Source organism: Medicago sativa, chromosome 8 (assembly GCF_051527215.1).
Source record: "Medicago sativa cultivar Bolivia chromosome 8, Bolivia_mono, whole genome shotgun sequence".
NCBI classification, from domain to species: domain Eukaryota; kingdom Viridiplantae; phylum Streptophyta; class Magnoliopsida; order Fabales; family Fabaceae; genus Medicago; species Medicago sativa.
In genome coordinates this window covers 31,213,344-31,235,077 of record NC_140756.1, presented here as the reverse complement: position 1 = coordinate 31,235,077, position 21,734 = coordinate 31,213,344, and the positions used below count along the sequence as shown (strand labels likewise).

Here is a 21,734-nt window from a genome sequence, read left to right as displayed (position 1 = left end):
TGAAGTTGGAATTGAAATGCATGTTAAATATTTTTATAGCAAAGGTGTAATGACATAAAAGTTTGTGTATTATTACAATATACTCAATTGACAAAAGTGTCATGGTTTGATGATAGTTGGTGAATACTATCAAGAGTATATAAGTTGATCCGTAGACATAGCTATGAGAATACAAAATCTATGTGAAGAATTGAATATTCAAAGTTTATAAAAGTTAAAAGAAAATCTTGCAATTATTTGACGAAATGATTGACAAGGAGTGATGTCTTTGGAAATGATGTTGAATACATTGAAGACATTATTAGGGAAGTGGTACAAACCCAAATCTAATTGATCACCAATGGTGGAAACTCAACCCACACTTGAGTAGCATCAAGTCTTGGGTTCAATGGTGAAAGTACACTATTAGAGTGATTGAAGTACTTGACAATAGATAACATCCCAAGGGGTAAAAGTACTTGGACCATAAGAAGAAAAAGGGTAGGATGAGGTTTTCCTCTTAATGGACATATAGCATATATTTGCTGGAATGCATACTTATGGGGCATTTCCGATATAGTCTACCTATGTGAGAATGAAGTTTGGCCGCTTCACGGAGTTCAAGGGTTTGACTCTTAAATTCTCATGAAAAGGGATATATGACACAATGCCTTCTTAATGTGTCATCTTACAAGTCTCTTTATCAATGGTACCGAGATTCTATGTGTAAGTTATGCACACTTGTTCTAATGAATAGTTGGTTCAAAGCTTGCCTACCATACTATTTGGGAATGAGCGAAAACTTAACTTACTAAGAAATGGTTCAAATCGCGAGATACCATTATCTGAAGGCATGGAATTTTTGGATTTATGTGATTTAGTATTTTGAAAATGGTGGGGGATTGTTGGTGATTTCCAAAATAATGGAATCACTTTAGAACCAAAAGTTGTAACTCTTCATAGGAACCATTCATATACATTGAAACATTATTATTTATTATAGATAATGAACCATGACATTGATTCAAGTTTATATGGTTATAACCTTTGGCAAAAGGGTGCTTAATAAACCATAACATTGATTCAAGTGTATATGATCATAATCTTTGGCAAAGGGGTGTTTAATGAACAATAGCATTGATTCAAGTCAAAGGGATGTTCTCTCTCATGTGAAGAGTCATATAATGCACTATAAATGTTTGACATTTAGGCATTAGTTGGACACACTATAGCACACAATTTTGGACAGAATTTTGTTACATTAACAACATAATTCTTCATCATTCTCTTACTCTAAATCATCCATCAATTCTCTAATGCATGAGTGAATTGCTGGAACCATAAATCTGTAAAATACTGTTAGGAGATACGCTTGGTGTGGTTGTGCAATACACGTCAAGGAACTCATAGTATCCTGAAGGGGATTCGCTGGTCATTCCTTATTGCATCCAATATACAGTTATTGGTGGGGGTGAATCGAACCTAAAGGTTAGTATGGCAACCCCATACGCTTTGAGTTTACATGCATAACTATTAGACTTTTCAGGTTTCAAGTGCAGCAGCCTCTTCTCAACAATCAAGATATACAACAATCTTTGGAATTTATGTTTACACTTCATCGTATTCATCTTCATCATCTTCTTGGTCAAGTTATTGCAGCAGACCCCCAACACAAGTTCCAACATAAATAATATTTTGGATAAACCTTTCATTCATAATCCCTACAAGGCAACCAATTCCCCCATCCGATATCATTACATCCTTCAATACGTTGTTATTTCCTACATGTGAGGAGGTGGATGACATGATAGATCTATTTGATGACAATTCCTTCTTGTACTCTTTTTTGACTGAATTGTCTGTTAGGCCATAAGTGCTAGAGAGGGATGATGCCAATGAATAAAAGTCAGATTTATATGACAAGCCATCAGAATAACACTGTTCAGAAAGTGACAAAGCAGGACTTGCACAGACGCTGTGTACCTGAGTAAATTGAGAGGTATCATATGAGTTTCTATTATCCTCGTTGCTTTTACCTACATCAACAATTTCTTCCATCTTTGAAAAACTCGAATCCTTAATAATTCCATTGTTTTCAGCATGAACGTTCGTAGCTGAAGGGAATGAAATATTGTGTCCATGTAAGAACTGTAAAAATTGTAGTTGGGGTAATCGAGAGGATGTGTTTGAGCATTTGTTTTGTGACGGATTTGATGCAAGTTATAAGAAATGGATTTTTCATGGAGAGGGACTATCTTCAAGAAAACCTTATGACAAAAACCATGAAAAATATAACTTGCACGATGATTTGGATGGGCTCTTAGAGGATACTTTTATTGCAACGCAATTTAGTAACGGCGAGTTTGATGATATCTATGATGACGATAGTGAAGATCTTGATGAGGATGCAACTAGGTTTTACAAATTAGTACATGATGCGCAACAAGAAGTATATGCTGGTTGTAAAAATTTAAAATTTCACTAAGTTATCGATCATTGTTCGTTTGTTGCATATTAAGAATCTTTATGGTTGGAGCAACGTGTCATTTAATATGTTGCTACAACTATTAATTGAATTGCTTCCTCAAAACTCTTGTTTACCATCAACTTTCCAAGATTGCAAGTATATCATTAAGGACTTAGGTTTTAGTTATGAGAAAATTCATGCTTTGTCCTAATGATTGTATCCTATATCGGAAGGAGTATGAGAATGAAGATATATACATGTCCTAAGTGTGGTCTTTCTAGATACAAAAAATGTGAGGTTCCAAAATCTAACAGAAAAGTACCATGCAAGGCAACTTCACCTCCCATTCCAGCCAAAGTTTTGAGATATTTTCCTTTAAAACCAAGGATAAAGAAGTTGTTTATGTCTTCAAAAACTGCTAATTTAATGAAATGGCATCATGAAGGCCGGACTAAAGATGGAAAACTAAGGCATCCAGCATATTCTCTTGCCTGGAAAACATTTGACTCTCTACATACAAATTTTGCATCTGATCCTCGAAATGTATGGCTTGGGTTAGCGAGTGATGGATTTAATCCTTACAAAACTATGGGCAGCAAATATAATATTTGGCCGGTAGTTTTAATGAATTATAACTTAGCTCCATGGGAGTGTATGAAGCAACCTTACTTGATGCTATCTTTACTTATTCCTGGTCGTTCTTCCCCGAAGAGAAATATTGATGTCTATTTGGAACCTCTAATTGATGAGTTAAAAGAGTTATGGGAGAGAGGGTTTCAAGTTTATGATGCTTCTAGCAAACAATTATTTGAAGTACACGCTGTATTACTTTAGACTATAAGTGACTTGCCTGCGTATACTATGTTGTCAGGTTGGCGTGCAAGTGGAAAGTTGGCATGCCCTGTATGTAGTTATGACACATGCTCAATGTACTTAAAACATAGTAGAAAGACATGTTATATGGGTCATCGGAGATTTTTAGACCCCAAACATAGGTGGAGAAAAGATAAAAAAAGGTTTTGATGGTAAAAAAGAAATGGGCAAATTGCACTGACCTCCCTTAAGTTTTGCCAAAATGTCACTAACACCCCCTTTATTTTGCAACATGACAGTAACCTCCCTTATTTCCTTTTACATCCATTCAAGGTTAACACCGTTAGCCCCATGTGATAAAAACAAAACAAAGAACTGTGAGTCTGCTCTGCCAATTTCATTCGGCAACTAGTATCTTGGCTTTTGCTGGGTTACTCTCCGATCACTTCAGGTTTTACTAAAAGCCATAAATCATAAATGTCTAAAACAGATTTATCCTAATTATTATTTAGGGCATTGAAGAAAGTTGATTCAAATTCCAGATACATGTTTAACCTAAAAAAATATTATATATGCGTGTAGTTGATTGAATATCTTCTATTGATTTAAAAATGATTGGTATGTTATCTTCTAAGAAAAATAAAATCAACCAAATTGAATTGATTTATCTAATTGAGCGGATAAATCGAAAGAAGCGCCTATATTAATGGCACATTATAGCAATTAGCAAGCATGTGTTTTGTTTGGTTGTTCTTCCAAGAATAATTGCAGGCTACTCCTATAACTATGTGATCGTGAGATCTCACATGCTCACCACTATTGGAGTTATTTCATCAGAAACCTTGGAGCACCACAGCTGCAAAGGCAGGAGAAGAGTAGCGGCTGAGTAAAATTAGGATAAGACATGAGTCTCACTATTACGATATTTTTGTTGTTGTTTTCACAGAGATTTAACACCGTTAAACTCCAAGGGATGTGTAGCTTTCAAAACAAAATAAGGGAGGTTTGTGTCACTTTACAAAATAGAGGGGGTGTGAGTGACATTTAGGCAAAACTCGGGGGAGGTCAATGCAATTTGCCCAAAAGAAATTAGAGTTGCACCATTTCCATTAGCAGGGTCTGCCATATTGCAAAAATTAGGTAATAGGCAAAATTTATTTGGGAAGATTCGAAAGAGGAAGAGAAAAGATGAGGATCCATGGACAAAAAAGAGTATATTCTTTCAGTTGCCATATCGGAAGACTAATGTGCAGCGTCACAATCTTGATGTGATGCATATAGAAAAGAATATATGTGAAATTGTAGTTGGAACGCTATTGAATGTAGAGGGAAAATCAAAGGACTGTCTCAATGCTCATCTTGATTTGGTGAAGGTTGGAATAAGGAAAGAAATTCATCCTATTAACATAGGGCCAAACAAGATATTACTGCTACCTTCAAAATTTACAATTTCATCAAAAGAAAAGGATATATTTTGTGGTATTTTGAAAGAAGTGAAGGTTCCAGAAAATTATGGTTCCAATATTTCCAGATGTGTTCAACTTGAACATCATAAAATTCATGGTCTTAAGAGTCATATACTGATGCAAGATTTGCTCAAAGTAGCAGTACGAAGTGCTTTGCCAAAAGAAGTCACAAGAGTTCTCATCAAGTTAAGCTCATTCTTCAATGTTTTTAGTTTGGCGTTATTTATTATTAAGTAACAAATTTATATTTCAGGGATAAGTTTGGCGAAAATTTTAAAGAAGTAGATCAAAATTCTGATGTTAATAAAATGGCTGTTAAAGCATGGAACTCCATGAGTAATGAAGTAAGTCCTCTAGTATATAACAACACATGCAATTCAAAACATGAGAAACTTAAGAAAAAAGGTACTACGTTTATCCCAAAGTTAATTGATTTTGTGTTATTGAACTCAATTTCTAATAATATTCTTATTGTATGAATTATCTTTGTTTATATTCTTTTGGTGTGTTTGATTGAATAGGCTGACCCCGGGATTGGCGGAATGCTTCACATTATAAGATCTGATTTCTGAACATTGTTTGATGAATTCTTGCGATTCCTCCTTTTGCTTGAGTTTCAGAGTCATTCAAATTTTGTTTTTGCCGTGTTCTGCCTCTGTTTGTGTGTTACTTAGATATTTTAATTGAGCTATCTGAAATGCATTCATTTGACTGTGCTCTGGTTTTCTTGAGGCTTCTTTTGATTTGGAAATTCACAATCATATAGATATTACTGGTTGTATTGGAGTTCCTTGCTATTGACTTGTTTCGGCAATGGTTAGTTTGCCACGAATAACAATGAGAGTATCTCTATGATTGGTGGCTTATTGATATGTTTGAAGCTTATGGTCACAATTTTCCTAGTTGATGGTTGATGCTTACAGATCCTGATTCCACAGATATGGAAATATGCATTTTTGGTTATTAAAGTTTCTTGTTTACTGCATAGCTATGAAAAATTGGACCTTCATCCTTGTTTTGTTGGATTGCTTTATATTGTTTAAGAACTGATATGTTTAAGAACTTTTGATATCAGCTAGCATGCATTATATTGTTTATTTTGGCAGGACAAAAAGTTGAATACTGTAAAAGGATGCGAGAAGATTTGAAGAAGAAAGACAAGGAAAATAAATTTGTAGAGTGTCAACAACTTGGAACAAAAAGAATCAAGCACAAAACAAAATGGAAGGTTGATAATATGGTTGGATAAATAAGAACAATGCAGTGGGATATTTTAGAGTAGATGTTACATTGGATGAAAACCTGTAATCGTTTTAATATGTCATTCAAATTGTGTTGCATAGTTCTAATTGTGTTGCATAATTCATTTTCATTATGCAAGAATAAGAACAGTGAAGGGGGACAATTTTAGAGTATGTAATTCAAACTTGTTATTAAAACTTGTATCTAATATTGGTTAATTCAAATATGAATGGAAGTTTAAGCAAAGACAAATTTGGTAGATTCAAAAAATTTTAGTCTGGACAATTTTGCGACACTTTTACAATTTCTCAAAAATTATAAATATAACACTTTTTTATTGTTACTAGTGATACAAAAAGTGTTACGATAATGAAACATTTGCGACACTTTTTAATTGTTACAGATAATACTATAAAATGTAACTAAAACTCTTTAGTAACACGGGCTTTACCTAACAGTTGTTAGAGAGATACTAAATTTAATTAGTAACATTTTTCTTGATTTAGTTACAATTTTCAAGTGTTACTAAATGTCATTATTGTAGTAGTGAACCCTAATTGGTTCACATCTCCGTTCTGATTGTTTCTGTTGTTGTAGTTGCGGTTGTTGATGTTTTCAATTTTAGCTGTCAACGCCACCATCTGATCTGTCAAAGCTTTGGCGTCCGTAGTTATACCGTTGAGGGTCGCGGTTATGCCCGTAAGCTCTGCCCTCGTCATCAGTTAATCTCCCATGGCTGATCCTTTAGGAAAAGAACATGAGTAACCTGCTCTGATACAAACTGACGCAGTACATAAGCGTAGGCTAGCAAGCGTTAAACCTACATAGAAAAGAACAAGTTCGCAAGTGACAAACTTGTGAAAATAGGGTTCCGGAATCCAGAAAATTTCGAATAATTTTATTAAATAATAAAAGTTGCCTCTTAGGCTGCATAATGTTCTGTTTAAATAGCAAAAAATATAACAAACTCGTGGGCCAAAATAAAACAAGATAAAATAATAATAGAAAGTTCTAGAGAATTACTAAGATTTGGCTAAAATAAAATACTATAAAATTACTAATAAAACCCTCCTACATCACCACGAAGCATGAACATACACCCACATTTTCTTCAGCTCGTTGCCTCGTGCTTCAATCTTTTTTCGGCACTTTGTGATCGCCACTCCTTTCACACAGCAATTGCAACATTGGATTGATCAAATTAGATCTATGTGTAACAATTGTAAATCCCGCCCTATTTGCTTGACGACTAACCACAATTGTAAATCATACCGTATTTCCATTTAACTTCTTCAGAAGAAAAAAAATTGAGTCGTGTCAACTTCGTTGGCATCAAGTGGGACAACACCGGAGTCAACATATAATGAAGCTTCAACATGGACGGAAGCTCCATCAATATTTGGTTTGGCTTCAACCTTAGGTTGTGTGACTTCTCCGGTATTATCGACAAAAATAGGTTTTGTCTCAACCGGATCATCATTCGCGTTTTCAACCAAAAATATAAATAAACAACTAACTAATGCAATAACATAAATTGCATAATGAATTGAAACAACAACAAAAAAAACAAAAAATTAGACAGTGGCTGCTCCTTTTGAACTATCGCATCGGTAGTTAACTACCGAAATCTCATCGGCAGTTAACAGTCTATGCTCCCATACTTCGGTATCTAACTGTTGATACATGCATGTTAGTGTTTTTGTGAAAACTGATAGCAAAATCAGTGCGTTGAAACCTTCTATGATTGCTGCTTCAAAGAGTTTGGACAAAGATTATGGAATTTTTTACTTTTTTATTTTATTTGGGGGTTTACATTGAAGAGGGGAAATAGGTTATGATGAAATAGTGAGTAGGAGTAGGTTGCTCTAATCAACAATATCAGTGCGCGTATCGCCAGTCAACTGTAGAGGAATATGAAACCGACGGTAGTTAACTATCTTGGGGCAATTAGGTCATTTCGTGGTACGCTTTAGCTCTTCTTCAAGTGTATTAGAGCAAGAAGAATAACAAAGCAAAGCTATTACTTAAGATACAAGTTATCTAGTTTAATCATGTAATTAGCTTATAATTAGAGAGTAACTACTTTAGTTAGTTCAGCTCATCTCTATAAATACCTATTGTACTCTCATTTACAATGTTGTTGAATGAAGCTATTTTCACTTTTTCGTTTCCATAATATGGTATCTAGAGCTTTTCTTTCAATTTCCAAGGCGGAAAGTTGTTAGAAAGTTAGTTACAGCTTCACCTTCATCTTTTTTTTTCTGAATCTTCACTTCAGTTTGACGATCCTTTGTGATTTTTGTTCCTTTCTTCACCATTCTTCTTCGTTTTCCTATAAATCAGTGAATTTCTTCGTTATTCGTTATGGTTCTTCAAAATCAACCGGACACTGAATCCGTCTTCTACGTTCATCCAAGTGAAGGACTGAACTCTGTTCTTGTTTCACCTCCATTGGATGGATCAAACTACCTCGCCTAGAGTCATTCCATGATTCGTGCATTTGGCGCGAAAAACAAATTGAAATTCATTGACGAATCCATGGAGATTCCTGATGAAGATGATTTGAATCGAAACGTGTGGGAACGATGCAATCATCTTGTTCAATCTTGGATTATTAACTCTGTTTTGCCTCAAATTGCTCAAACTCCTGTTTTCCATGAAAACGCCATCGATGCTTGGTCAGATCTTAAGGAACGCTTCTCCAGCCGATAGAATTCGCATAGCTTCTCTTCGCTCTAAAATCAACAACATGAAGCAAGGTTCTAAATCAGTGTTGGAATACTTCACTGAAATGAAAACTCTGTGGGAAGAGTTGAATTCTCATAGGCCTATGCCTCGTTGTACATGTCCTCATCCATGTCGTTGCGCTGCTATGAGAGAAGCTCGTTGTTACAGGCTTGAAGATCAAGTTATCCAGTTCTTGACTGGTTTGAATGACCAATTCAACGTTGTTAAGACACAGGTGCTCATGCCTAATCCACTTCCTTTTATTAACAAAGTGTATTCATTGGTTGTTCAGGAAGAAAGAAATAAGCTCTCATTGGCTTCTTCCATTAATGAACCTTTCTCTGTTGTTAATGCTGCTGATTCACGTAAGCCTCAAGGAAGAGGTAGAGGATATACTAATGGTTTTAAACCACCTAGACATTGCACATTTTGTGGAAAAAGCAATCATACTGTGGAATATGGTTATCAGAAGCATGGACACCCTAATTTTCCTAAACAAAATTCCTCTGTGAATGCCTCAAGTAGTAATGATGAAGTTGAGGTTCAACCAGGAAGTTGCAATGCTTATTCTTCTTCCAGTTCCACTATTTCTCAAGAGAAGTATGATCAACTTCTTAGCTTGTTACAACAAGTGAATTTGCTTCCTGCAGCTTCCACACCTCCTTCATCTGCTAGTGCCAATCATATTCACATTTCATCTGCTTCAGACTCCACATTGTCTATGCAGTCAGGTATATCTTCCATTTACTCTTGTTCTATTAGTTCTAAATCTGATGTTTGGTTTTTAGACTCTGGTGATAATGAGCATATTGTTAATAATACTCATTGGTTCACTTCTTTTCATAAAATCAATCCTAGACCTATCAATTTTCCTAATGGTTCATCTGTTTTAGTTGAGTATGCTGGCACCATCCATTTCACACCTCATTTTTATTTTGAAGATGTTTTGTATTCCCCATCATTTACTCTTAACCTCATTTCTATTTTCAAAGTGTGTTCCTCTTTGAATTGTTATGCAACCTTTCATAACAAACAATGTTTATTACAGGACCTTCACTCCCAGAAGGTGATTGGTTTGGGTGAACAATTTGAAGGTCTCTATAGATTAGTTGTATATTTTTCTCAATTTCCTTCACACAATAAAATCTCTGTCAATCATGTTGACACTGATAATTTTACTATTCCTGCGTCTGCCTTATGGCATTTTAGACTTGTTTATGTTTCCCCTAAAAGACTCAATCATATGTCTCAATTGTATCCCACTTTAACTGTTGATGCTCATGCCACTTGTGACAATTGTCAATTTGCAAAACAAAAAAAAGTAACCATTTTCTTCTAGTATTTCTGTTGCTTCTAGCAAGTTTGAGTTTTTACACTTTGATATTTGGGGTCCTTTATCCATCACCTCTATTCATAATCATAGATATTTTCTTACTATTCTTGATGACTATAGAAGATTTGTTTGGATAGTTTTATTGAAGTCTAAGTCTGAAGTTTCTCAACATGTCAAAAATTTCATCAATCTCATTCAAACTCAATACAATATTACACCAAAAACTATCAGATCTGATAATGGGCCTGAGTTTTTACTCAATTCTTTTTATGCTTCTAAGGGAATTGTGCATCATAAATCTTGTGTTGAAACTCCCCAACAAAATGGGAGAGTTGAAAGAAAGCATCAACACATTTTGAATGTAGGAAGGGCTCTTCTTTACCAATCCAAATTACCTGCTTCCTATTGGTCTTATGCCCTCCTACATGCCGCTTTTATCATCAATAGTGTTACTTCACCCACACTCCACAATAAATCTCCCTATCAAATTCTTCATGACAATATACCTGATGAGCACTCTTTCAAAGTGTTTAGTTCTCTTTGTTACTCAACCACCCTTCAATCTCAAAGAACTGAATTGTCTGCTAGAGCCAGAAAATCTATTCTTTTAGGCTATGCTATTGGTTACAAAGGGTATGTTCTTTTAGATATACATACAAGAGAAATTCACATCTCTAGACATGTTCAATTTCATGAACATATTCTACCTTATCCTTCTAATCCATCCACTATAACCACTGCTTGGGAATATTTCTCTTCTGATGCTTGCTCCCCAAGTAATCCCATTTCTGCTACTTCTATCCCTGTACCTTCACCTTCTCCACCTTTTATAGATGCTGACACCCCACCACCTGACACCACAAAAAAACGCGTTTTTTCCGGTGGTTTTGTTCCGGCGGTCATTGTTGACCGCCACTATATCCAGTGCATTGCGGCAGTTTTTATAGCCGCCGCTTTTTACGGTACATTGCGTCGGTTTCGACCGCCGGTATTAACAAGATTTAATTGAATAATATTCCTTGTATGTTATGGCATTTTTGACTGCCGGTATAACCTCTTTAATTTTTCCAGCCACGCGCACTAACTTCCCGCTATTGTTTTCCAATTATTTAGAAAATCCCTCCATCTTTTTTGTTCTCAACACATAATATTTTATTTTATAACAAAAACCTAAACTTTCATCTTTTTCTCTCAACACATAACTTTTTTTTTCTCAATCCAGAAAGAACATGATGAAAACACAGTAGGACCCTCAATTGCAAACCCTCAAACACCATCAATTCATCCAAAACCCATCGATTCAAACACCGAAACCCTCAATTCCAAAACTTCAAACACCCAAATCGAAATACCCAAAGCTTCAATCACCATCGATCGATTAATCCAATACCCATCTTCAATTGAAATTCCAAAACCCTAACTTCCAAAACCCTCAAACCTTCAGCTTTGAATCCAGTGAAATATTTTTTTGGATCTCACATTCTCTTCCCTCTCTACCTTCACAAATTTCGCTGATTCTCGGTATTGCGATAATGCTTCTTTTTTCTTTTTTCTCTTTTTTATTTTAATTTTTGTTTAATTTCACGAAGCTTGTATCTGAAGTGTTATTAGATTCTTTGATTTTTTTTTATAGTAATACTGTTATTATTTACTGATTTTTTTTCTCTTCATGATTTTAAAATGCTATTTATGAATTTATTAATTTTGGATTAGTTTGTGTTTTTTTCTTAGTCATGTATAACGTTTGTCTTTTATATTGATGAATGAGTCAGTGAAAATGGAGTAAAGAGATAAATTTAAGATAATATATGTATGCTTAATCTTTGGTTTGCTTAGGTTAATCTTTGCTTAATCTGGAACCTGAAACTGAGTATGAAGTTTGCTTTTTCTTTGCTCAATCTTTGGTTTGTATTATTCTTTATTTTAGTTTGTGCTTTAATTCATGCAGTTGAAAATTACCCCTGTCTCCTGTTGTTGAAGAGAACAAAGGTAAAATAGAAAGAACCCTTCATCCAGGTTCTTGAACAAATATTGTGTATGTTACCACTTCTGATATGAACTTTTGATTCGGTGTATTTTTGGATTTGTTACTTTATGTTTAGTGCAATTTCAATTTAATATTTTTAGTTTGGAAGCTATTTGAAGTTGTATCATATGGTCGTTTGAACTCATTTGATCTTGTCAGCTGATTTGTGATTCAAATTTTAGTATATTAATTAGGTTGGATTAATAGTTTAATGATAAACAAACAAAGAGAAAGAAAGTTGCGGTGTACTGTAATAGTGTATTGTTGTAAACAATGATGTTTGAATATTAGTCAGTTAAGTAATCTTTAGGTTGTTTTCTCATGTTAAGCATCAATACATTTTTGAACTTGTATTGATGAATACTAAACACTATCATATTTTTTGTGAAATTGATATGTACTACATATCAGTTTAACTCTTATATTAGTTATGTTATTTCTTATTTTCAAAGCTTGTACTTAATTGACTAATTTCTTTTACCTTAATTCCATAGTTTAATTAACATTCTCATAATTCCTATGCAATACTATTTGAAAGTTGTTTTTGGTTTTAACAAAAATCAGTTCTCAGAACTTCTGATGATGGTCGAAATTGGTTCAATCTTTTCTGAGAATTTCTTCCTTTGATCCTTCCATACTAATGATTGTAATGATTATAGTTAAAGAAAGCTAGCTAGTTTGTTATGTGATTCTTCTTTATAAGGATAAGTGTGTATAACAGAATTTTCTCATAATAAATCTAGGTTGAATTGAATGTACCTTTCTTTCCATAGTCATGTTGGTCTCTTTTTCTTTGCTCTATATCAGTCTTTTCATTTCTATAACTTTTGAGTTTTCTTTGCTTTATATTTTGACCAAAATTATTCTGTCAACGACTGATTTGTGTGACTTAGGGCCTTATTAGCTTACTTTGATTTGGTTTTATGCATCCATGTATTTGATTTGATGATTGAGCCTAACTATAATGTAACATTTTGCCTTATGGTAACAGATTTTACCTTATGGAATTGAAACTTGGATTAGAGATGGATGTGGTTGGTAGGGAATTGAAACTTGGATTAGAGAGCTTGAGATGATTCACTTCACATTTGTCATTAAATGATTAGTTTGAATGATTAGTTTGAATTGGTAGGGAAGGGAATTGAAACTTGGATTAAATGATTAGTTTGAATTGGTAGGGAATTGAAACTTGGATTAGAGAGTTTGGTGTTTTCCTGTTCTTCATATAGTTTTGTTTTTCGGTTAAGTGCAATGTATTACAATCCTGTTCTATAATCTATGTAGTTTTGTTTCAGTACTTTGGGAGAGTTACTGATAGAAAAGACAAGTGATAATCCATATGCAGGAATCTTACAAATTGACAGCAATTAGAAATGTAATATTTTTGGAACTTTTAATAAAGTATTGATGAGGCGTGATGGTGGTTTTGCTGCTGTATTTGTTACGGCTGGCTGGGAGTTTCCGCTAAGGGCCTGCTTGTTTTTTGGTGCCTACATGTATCTTGGTGCCTGTGTGTTTGTTTTCTAGCCTTTTTCCTGTTTGCTGGACTGATATTTCCCTCCTGGTGTGCGGTTTCCTGCCATCAGATAGAAATTGCACTTCAAATGATGAGTTAGTTTGTATTGAGGATCTTGTTGAGCTGCGAGAAATAGGTAATAATCATTATCATTGTTTTATCATATTTGTTTGCAAATGCATTAAGATTTGTTGCAGAGATGTTGCGTAAATTGACCCGGTATATATACATTTTATTTTTCTGGAACAATTGGATTAGATTTGATCATTGAGATGTATACTACATTCTTCTCTATACGTGTGCACATAGTTATTGATAAGAATTTTTTTTGATTGATTAGTCATAGTTTAGTACAATCTGTAGTTGTCCCTTTACATGATCAGGATTTCATTTAATTCCATATCTCTTTGTCTTACACTTATAGAAGCACCATGACTCTCAAATATTTCAATCCTAATTATTATTATGCTTATAGTTTTCTGATTGACTCTTTAACTAGCAGTGGGACTGCTCCTTTATGAGGAATAAAACTTTTTGCAAGAGGGAGGAGCAAGCATGGAGAGGGAAGTTCAACTATACTACATGTATACAATGTAAATTCAGTTTCATATTGTCATAAACCTAGCAACTAGTTCATTGTTGAGTAATAGAATGGCTAGATTATCTCATTGTTGAGAATTTCTCATCATTTTTATATGTTATCAACATTTGTATATATGTTTCTTATCAATTTTTATCAATGTATTATATTATTTTTGGGCCATAAAAATTCCTACTATCTATCTAATAATCATTATTTATATTAATTATTATTTTTTTGTAAAAAAAGTGGTAATTGTGGCGGTTAAAACTGCCATAATTACCAGTTCTTTTTTAATCCAAATGCAAGAATTCTGGGGATTTAAACCGCCACTAATAACAAAAATATAGCCGCCAGTTTAAACATTGTGCATTGCGGCGGTTGTACGGGCGGTCAACTGCAAACTGCCAGTTTACACCTACTGGCAGCAAAAATAACGGCAGTTTTGAAACTGCCAGTGAAGTTTATAGTGGCGGCTAAAACCGCCGCAATAAGCAAAAATTATCCGCCGGAAATTACGCGTTTTTTTGTAGTGTGACCATGCCAATCTTATTTCACATATACCATCCCAATCCCCACCTATTATCAGAAAATCTACTAGAAATACTCATCCACCTACTCATTTGCAAGACTATGTATGCAATGCTTCCACTGCTTCTGTTTTGCCTGATACTTCATTTGTCTATCATCCCTTCTCTCATTACTATTCATATAATAACTTGTCTTCTTCTCATTGTGCTTTTGCTCTGTCTCTTGATTCTCACACTGAACCAACCACCTATGCTGAGGCAAGCAAATGTGATTGTTGGAAGCAAGCTATGAAAGTTGAACTGCCTGCTCTTGAAAATACTGGAACATGGAAACTGGTTGATCTGCCACCTAATGTCAAACCTATAGGTTGCAGATGGATATATAAGATCAAATATCATGCAGATGGCTCCATTGAAAGATACAAAGCACGCCTTGTTGCTAAAGGGTACAATCAGATTGAGGGTTTAGACTACTTTGACACTTATTCACCAATTGCAAAATTAACAACTGTGAGAACTGTTATTGCTTTAGCTTCTATGAATCAATGGCACATTCATCAACTTGATGTCAATAATGCATTTTTACATGGTGATCTACAAGAAGATGTATATATGCTTGTTCCCCAAGGCATCACTCCCAACAAACCTAATCAAGTTTGTAAACTCATTAAATCTCTCTATGGGCTCAAGCAAGCAAGTAGAAAGTGGTATGAGAAGCTCACCTCTCTCTTAGTTCACCATCATTATGTTCAATCTGCTTCTGATCATTCTCTATTCATAAAGAAGAGTGATACTTCATTCACAGTTTTACTTGTGTATGTTGATGATGTGATCATTGCTGGCAATTCCCTCTCTGAATTCCAAGCCATCAAAGCCATTCTGCATTCTTCATTTAAGATCAAGGATCTTGGCCAGTTGAAATATTTCATTGGTTTGGAGGTTGCTCACTCTTCACAAGGCATCTCTCTTTGTCAAAGGAAATATTGTCTTGATCTTCTAACTGATACAAGCTTTTTAGCTTCAAAACCTATTTCTACACCATCAGATCCATCATGCAAACTGCATACTGATTCCAGCTCTCCTTATTCTGATGTTCCCTCCTATAGAAATCTCATAGGAAGATTGATTTACCTCACAAACACCAGACCAGATATCACTTATGTTACACAACAACTTAGTCAATTCTTGAATTCTCCTACTGAAAAGCACTACACAGCTGCTACAAGAATTCTAAAATACTTGAAGCAATCTCCTGGTCAAGGCTTGTTCTTTCCTAGAGATTCTTCTTTATTTCTCACTGATAGATGTTTGACAAGTGCACCAAATACTATCGAAGTAGTAAAAATATCGATCCCACGAGGACTGTTTTTAATCTCAATAATTCAACTACGTTGTACTTTAGGATGTATAAAGGTTATTTTGATTTGCCACTAGGCAGTATATTGGTTTGATTGCATAAAAGTAATTGCTGAAAATAAAATTGGTTTTTAAGAATAAGAGAGAGATGAGTTTAGGTCTTTCGAATCATCGATGTTCCCCTAATTGTTATGTTGCACCTATTCGTATGAATGATCTTCTAATCCCGCGATAGTTAACAAAATAGTCCTAATAAATCCCTTGAGTTAGGACCCTCTTCTTAAACTACAGCCCCTAATCCCTTAGGTGGTCTAATAATCTTTGAAGGTTTAAAGCACGTTAACCTAATATCACTAATAAACGATTATCCATTCCTAGACTAACCATGTTTATTAGAACAATTCAATAGGTCTAAGTAGAAAGTTATGGTCAGTAGTCATTCATTCTCACTAAATCATATTTATATTTGATCAGGATATAAAAAGCATTAAGAACAATTGAATTGAATAAAGACTAGAATATCATTCACAATAAACAGAGTTTCACAACATAATATCTCAATTAGGGTAACAACGAATCATTTAAGACCTAACCTCTAATGGATTTAGCTACTCATAATAGTGTTTACAAATAACATAATCATTAGAGGTAATAAAACATACACAAAGTGGTTGGAAGATGAAGAAATCGTCCTCCTGGTCTTCCTTGCAGTTGCAAAATCGCACTTGGCTCTCTAGAATTCGTAACCCTTGTTTTAGGAATAGACTTCAGCATAAATAGGCACAAAATATCGCCCAAATCGTGTCACGTTTTAAGTAAATCGTGACACGTTTTCACCTTGTAGAGCAAGAAAACAATTAGGGTTTCTCCAAATCGTGGCACGTTTTACCAATCGTGCCACGTTTTCAAATGTCGAACCAAACCTTTCTGAAGCTTCTCAAATCGTGTCATGTTTCATCCAAATCGTGACACGTTTTCATTCTTTGCTTTTTTCTTCAGTTTTTCTGCTCTTTTGCTGCATAAGTCTCCTTGTGAACTCCATTTTTGTGCTAAAATACATCTAAAATTACGTAATGACAAGATGTCATCACTCACAGGCTATTCAGATGTTGATTGGGCGGGTTGTTTAGTCTCTAGAAGGTCCATCTCTGGTCAATGCTTCTTCCTTGGTAAATCCCTCATCTCTTGGAGGACCAAAAAGCAACTGTCTGTTTCTAGATCTTCCTCAGAAGCTGAATATAGAGCTTTGGGTGCAGCTACCTGTGAACTGCAGTGGCTTCTTTATCTTCTTCAGGACCTTCATGTCACCACAGTTAAACTCCAGTGCTTTATTGTGACAACCAAAGTGCATTGCATATAGCAGCAAATCCTGTGTTTCATGAGAGAACAAAACATCTTGAAATTAACTGCCACTTGGTTAGAGAAAAGCTGCAAGCTAGAATCATGAAGCTTCTACCTGTATCTTCCAATGATCAATTAGCAGACTTCTTTACAAAGCCATTTTTTCCACAACCTTTTCATAATCTTCTATTCAAGCTAGGAATGCTGAATATCTACCATTCTCCAGCTTGTGGGGGGATATTAGGGCAAGAAGAACGACAAAGCAAAGCTATTACTTAAGATACAAGTTATCTAGTTTAATCATGTAATTAGCTTATAATTAGAGAGTAACTACTTTAGTTAGTTCAGCTGATCTCTATAATACCTATTGTACTCTCATTTACAATGTTGTTGAATGAAGCTATTTTCACTTTTTCATTTCCATAATAAAGTGTAAACTGCAATTTTGAAACTTTGAAACAACACTCTCTTTGGCCTTAAAATATAATTTTGAAAAGAATATATGACTTGGATAAAAGTTGATGGACACCAAAATCCATAAAAAAAAAATACAAATATTGGGTTAGAGACCCATTTTTTTTAGGAAGGGACAATATTAACGGATTATATTTATAATCATGACTTACCTTATCCACTTCACTGATTCTTTTGTGGTTTCCATTCATATGTGTGTGATCATTTGAAGCCATTGGAGGAGAACACAAAAATTAGCTTGAATGTATTGTTCTTAACAAGCTTGAAAGTTTTGTTTAATATTTTACAAAATGACACGATTGCAATGCACAATACTTTACGAGAACCTTGTGAAATGTGTTCTAAAATGGTATACCTGCACCTGAAATGTTAACCGGTGCCTCAAGGGCACTGGTTAAGGAATCAAATGTAGAAACTATTACATTGGAGTTTGTGTTGTCAACTCCTCAAAAGTATAAAAAGTGTTACTTTTATTTTAAAATTTCCATTTTTAGTTCCCTTAACCAGTGCCCCGGGTGCACTGGTTAACATGACCCTTTCTTTTAATATATTTGTGTCACTACACTCTTATTTTAGGCAAAGAAAGAGGGTGTAGAGACATCACTAGTCCTAGTCAACTTAATTTAGAAAGAAAAAAAGGAAAATACTCTCACAAGCAATTATTTATTGGATTATTCTTGTATGTTCATTGCTCACAAGATTATATATATAAATCTCTGTCCAAAAAAAATTATATGTAAATCTCTTCGGTATAATCACATAATATTAATTTCATTTTTTTTAAATTATTTCAAAAATAATCAAACACTTTATTAGTTGAGTTGAATATAGGTAGTCAACTTTTTGTTTGTTCTTGTCAAAAAAAAAACTTTTTGTTTGTAAGATTTACAAAAAAAAAAAAAAACTTTTTGTAGGATTTACAATCTAATAATTGCCGATATAATCGTTTAAAAAAAATTAAAGATATCGTTTTTTTATCCAATCCTTATTTATTAATTTTGTTAGGTCTGCAACAATTTAACCTGATATTTTCCCGCTCATTTGCTATATTAGGTTAGTAGTAATTTAACCTAACAAATTTCATCTAAGAAGGGGGTGTGGTTATGGTGCATAAGGAGATCCTTATGCACCGTGCATAATTGCTTTCTACACCCCAAGTGAAAGTATTTTTTTTATTTTTTAATTTTTTTAAAATTTTTTTATTTTAATTTTTTTAAAAAAAAAAAAATTTCCAAGTGAAACCATAAAACATGAAGAACATTAATAATTCATTATAATTAAAAAAAAACATTTTTCATTGATTTAGTTGCTGATGATGTAAAACAAAATAACTTCAAAACCAAAATAATTGTCTAATGGTTTTGCTATGGGTATGGTTTCTGTGAGTTGTACTTCAAAACCATTTTGCTGTGGAAATGGTTTCTGTGAGTTGTACTCCAAAACCATTTTGCTGTGGGAATGGTTTCCGTGAGTTGGACTCCAAAACCATTTTGCTGTCAAAATGGTTTCTGAGTTGTACTCCAAAACCATTAGATGTACTTAATGGTTTTGAATTTTCTTTTTCAACAATTCGCAGCAAGAAACCTTCGTCGGAGAAGACAGAGGAGACAAACCCATCGCAAACACAAAGTCCATTTTCGAAAATCAATATCTCCATTGTTCATTATCAAAACCTCTGGTGCACGATGAATAATTTCTAAGGACATGTTGAATTTTGCAATTTTTTACCATAAAGGATTTTCTGTTGTGCGATAAGAACCATTGTTCTGTAGGATTCATCAATTAATTCGAATCTGTATCAATATCTATCTATTTCGTCGATCCTTTTTTTTCGATTCTGATTCCTTGTTTAAGAACAAATTAATTCAAAATTTAACGAGGGTTTCTCTTAACTGATCGATTCCGTCGATTCCGAACCAAACCTGTATCAAATCGAAATCTGAATCCTGATTTTCGATTTCGGGATTGTTTATGTCTCGCGATCAAAACGCCTTTGGAACCATCAAATTCTGCTGCGCAAATCATCATATTGAACCAGGTCACACCATGGGTCAATCTCGACCCGTTGACGCAATCGGGCGAAGAAGAAACAGTTTAAGAAAAAAAAATTGTTTATGGTTGTGAAGCACAAGATTATAACATGTGTCCCTGATCTGATGGTTGTGATTAACTTATGCATGGTGCATAAGTTATGGATTATGCACCATAACTTTTGCCCTAAGAAGGATTGCATCAAAGCTGTCAACGAAATAAACTAAGAAGTGTTTTATTTGTTTTAAGTGTATGCTTAATGAAAATTTATAGCATGATGTCACTTAATTGTAATTAAGATTGTTGTCTCCCACACTTAATTTATTAGACTATATATTTATCATTGCCTTTTTTGTCAGATTACTCATTGATCAGTAGTAGCTGAAACATGTGAAAATGCATACCTGCTGCATCTGATATTAAGGCTAGAATAGGGGTTTCCCGTTCATATTGATCACCATTTATACCAGACCTCTTTTACTCTCTTTCTTCAATCAGTTTTTTGTGAATTGTTCCTGAGCTTATCAATTTCAATTTTGAGCCGTCTTTTTAAAATTGTCTTCCATCTATTCTTTGCACAAATACTTGCAGTATATGCATAAAGTATTTTAGAATTGCTCTATAAATAAAGACAGTTCTGCTACTTAGCTATTAATCCAATATCTTCTCCCTTACTAAGCATTACAAACTACAATTTTGATAGTATGATATAGTATTTACTAGGTTACTACTTTAGGAATCAGGAAAAAAAAATTGGAAAGAAGTTACTATGTTATTTTAGTTTGAAACATTGAAGTGTATATTAGCATTATATATGACACATTATTCTATTATTCTGCACCGTAGTTATAATTTGTGTGAACAGAAAAGTTTTGTTTGTGTATTGATGTTATTTTTTAGAAAAAAATTTCAACTTCTTTTGATTTCTGTTTGGTGGATTATGGCTTTGATGTTGAAACTCTGACATTTAATTTCTCTTTTAGAAAGTAAAGTATATTTTAGAAAGTAAAGTATATTTTGGCATTCCTTTACTAATGTCTAATGCTGCATGATTGTGACTCGAATGAGATTTTTATGGAAAGTCTCCAGGTTTCATATGATGAAGAGATGAGATTCCACGATACATTTACATGAGATTTTTCTGCTGGTTATTATAATACAGCGGCCTCAAAGGAAGTTATATGTTCTTCTAGGGAATTATAATGCTCCTGTTATGGATTTGAATTTCAGCAGGATGTTATCCAGAAGTTATGTTGTTAAATGCTCAAACCAAGTGCGACACAGTGCTCATTTACTCCCGTTAAAGGCATCTTATGTCTTGATTGAATTTGTGTTATACCATGATATTCATGTATTATATACTCTGTGGTTCACATTTCGTTTTCCTTTTTGTATAGGTATAATATTAGTGGATAAATTTTGAGGAGGGCTCTTATCAACAACCCATTGGAGATGTATATTTTTATTTCGGAAACTCATTGGAGATGATGATGAAGAAAAATAGGACATTATTTTAGTCGTTTAATGCTTATTTTGACAAGGGAATGAGTAATGTTTGTGATATTTTTTTTTTTTATCAAATGAATGATATGGAACTGCCAATTGTAGAAACCATGAAGAGTTAGTTTTATAAACCATTTGTAATTGTGTTTAATGCAATCTTTGGAACTGATTAGAAGAGCTCTTTAGAAATATTAGATAGCACTCCAGACATTTGGTAATGGAGGAATGCTAGCAACACTCACTTTTTAACACTCTCTCTAGCACTCACTCATTTATTGGATGAAATTAATGTATGTACCACCATTTTATGGGGGTTCAATTTTCAAAGTGTAGATCCACAATGATTTAAA

At 34.0% G+C, this 21,734-nt stretch overlaps 1 long non-coding RNA gene and 1 pseudogene across 1 annotated transcript; both read left to right on the top strand.

Moving 5' to 3' along the window:
• Positions 1-8,454: 8,454 nt before the first annotated feature.
• Positions 8,455-11,036, top strand: LOC146898387 (uncharacterized; annotated as a pseudogene).
• A 2,463-nt stretch (positions 11,037-13,499) lies between these two features.
• Positions 13,500-14,321, top strand: LOC146898386 (uncharacterized). The gene is made up of 2 exons (XR_015022099.1): positions 13,500-13,705; positions 14,069-14,321. It is a non-coding gene; the product is annotated as an uncharacterized LOC146898386 (long non-coding RNA).
• Positions 14,322-21,734: the final 7,413 nt, after the last annotated feature.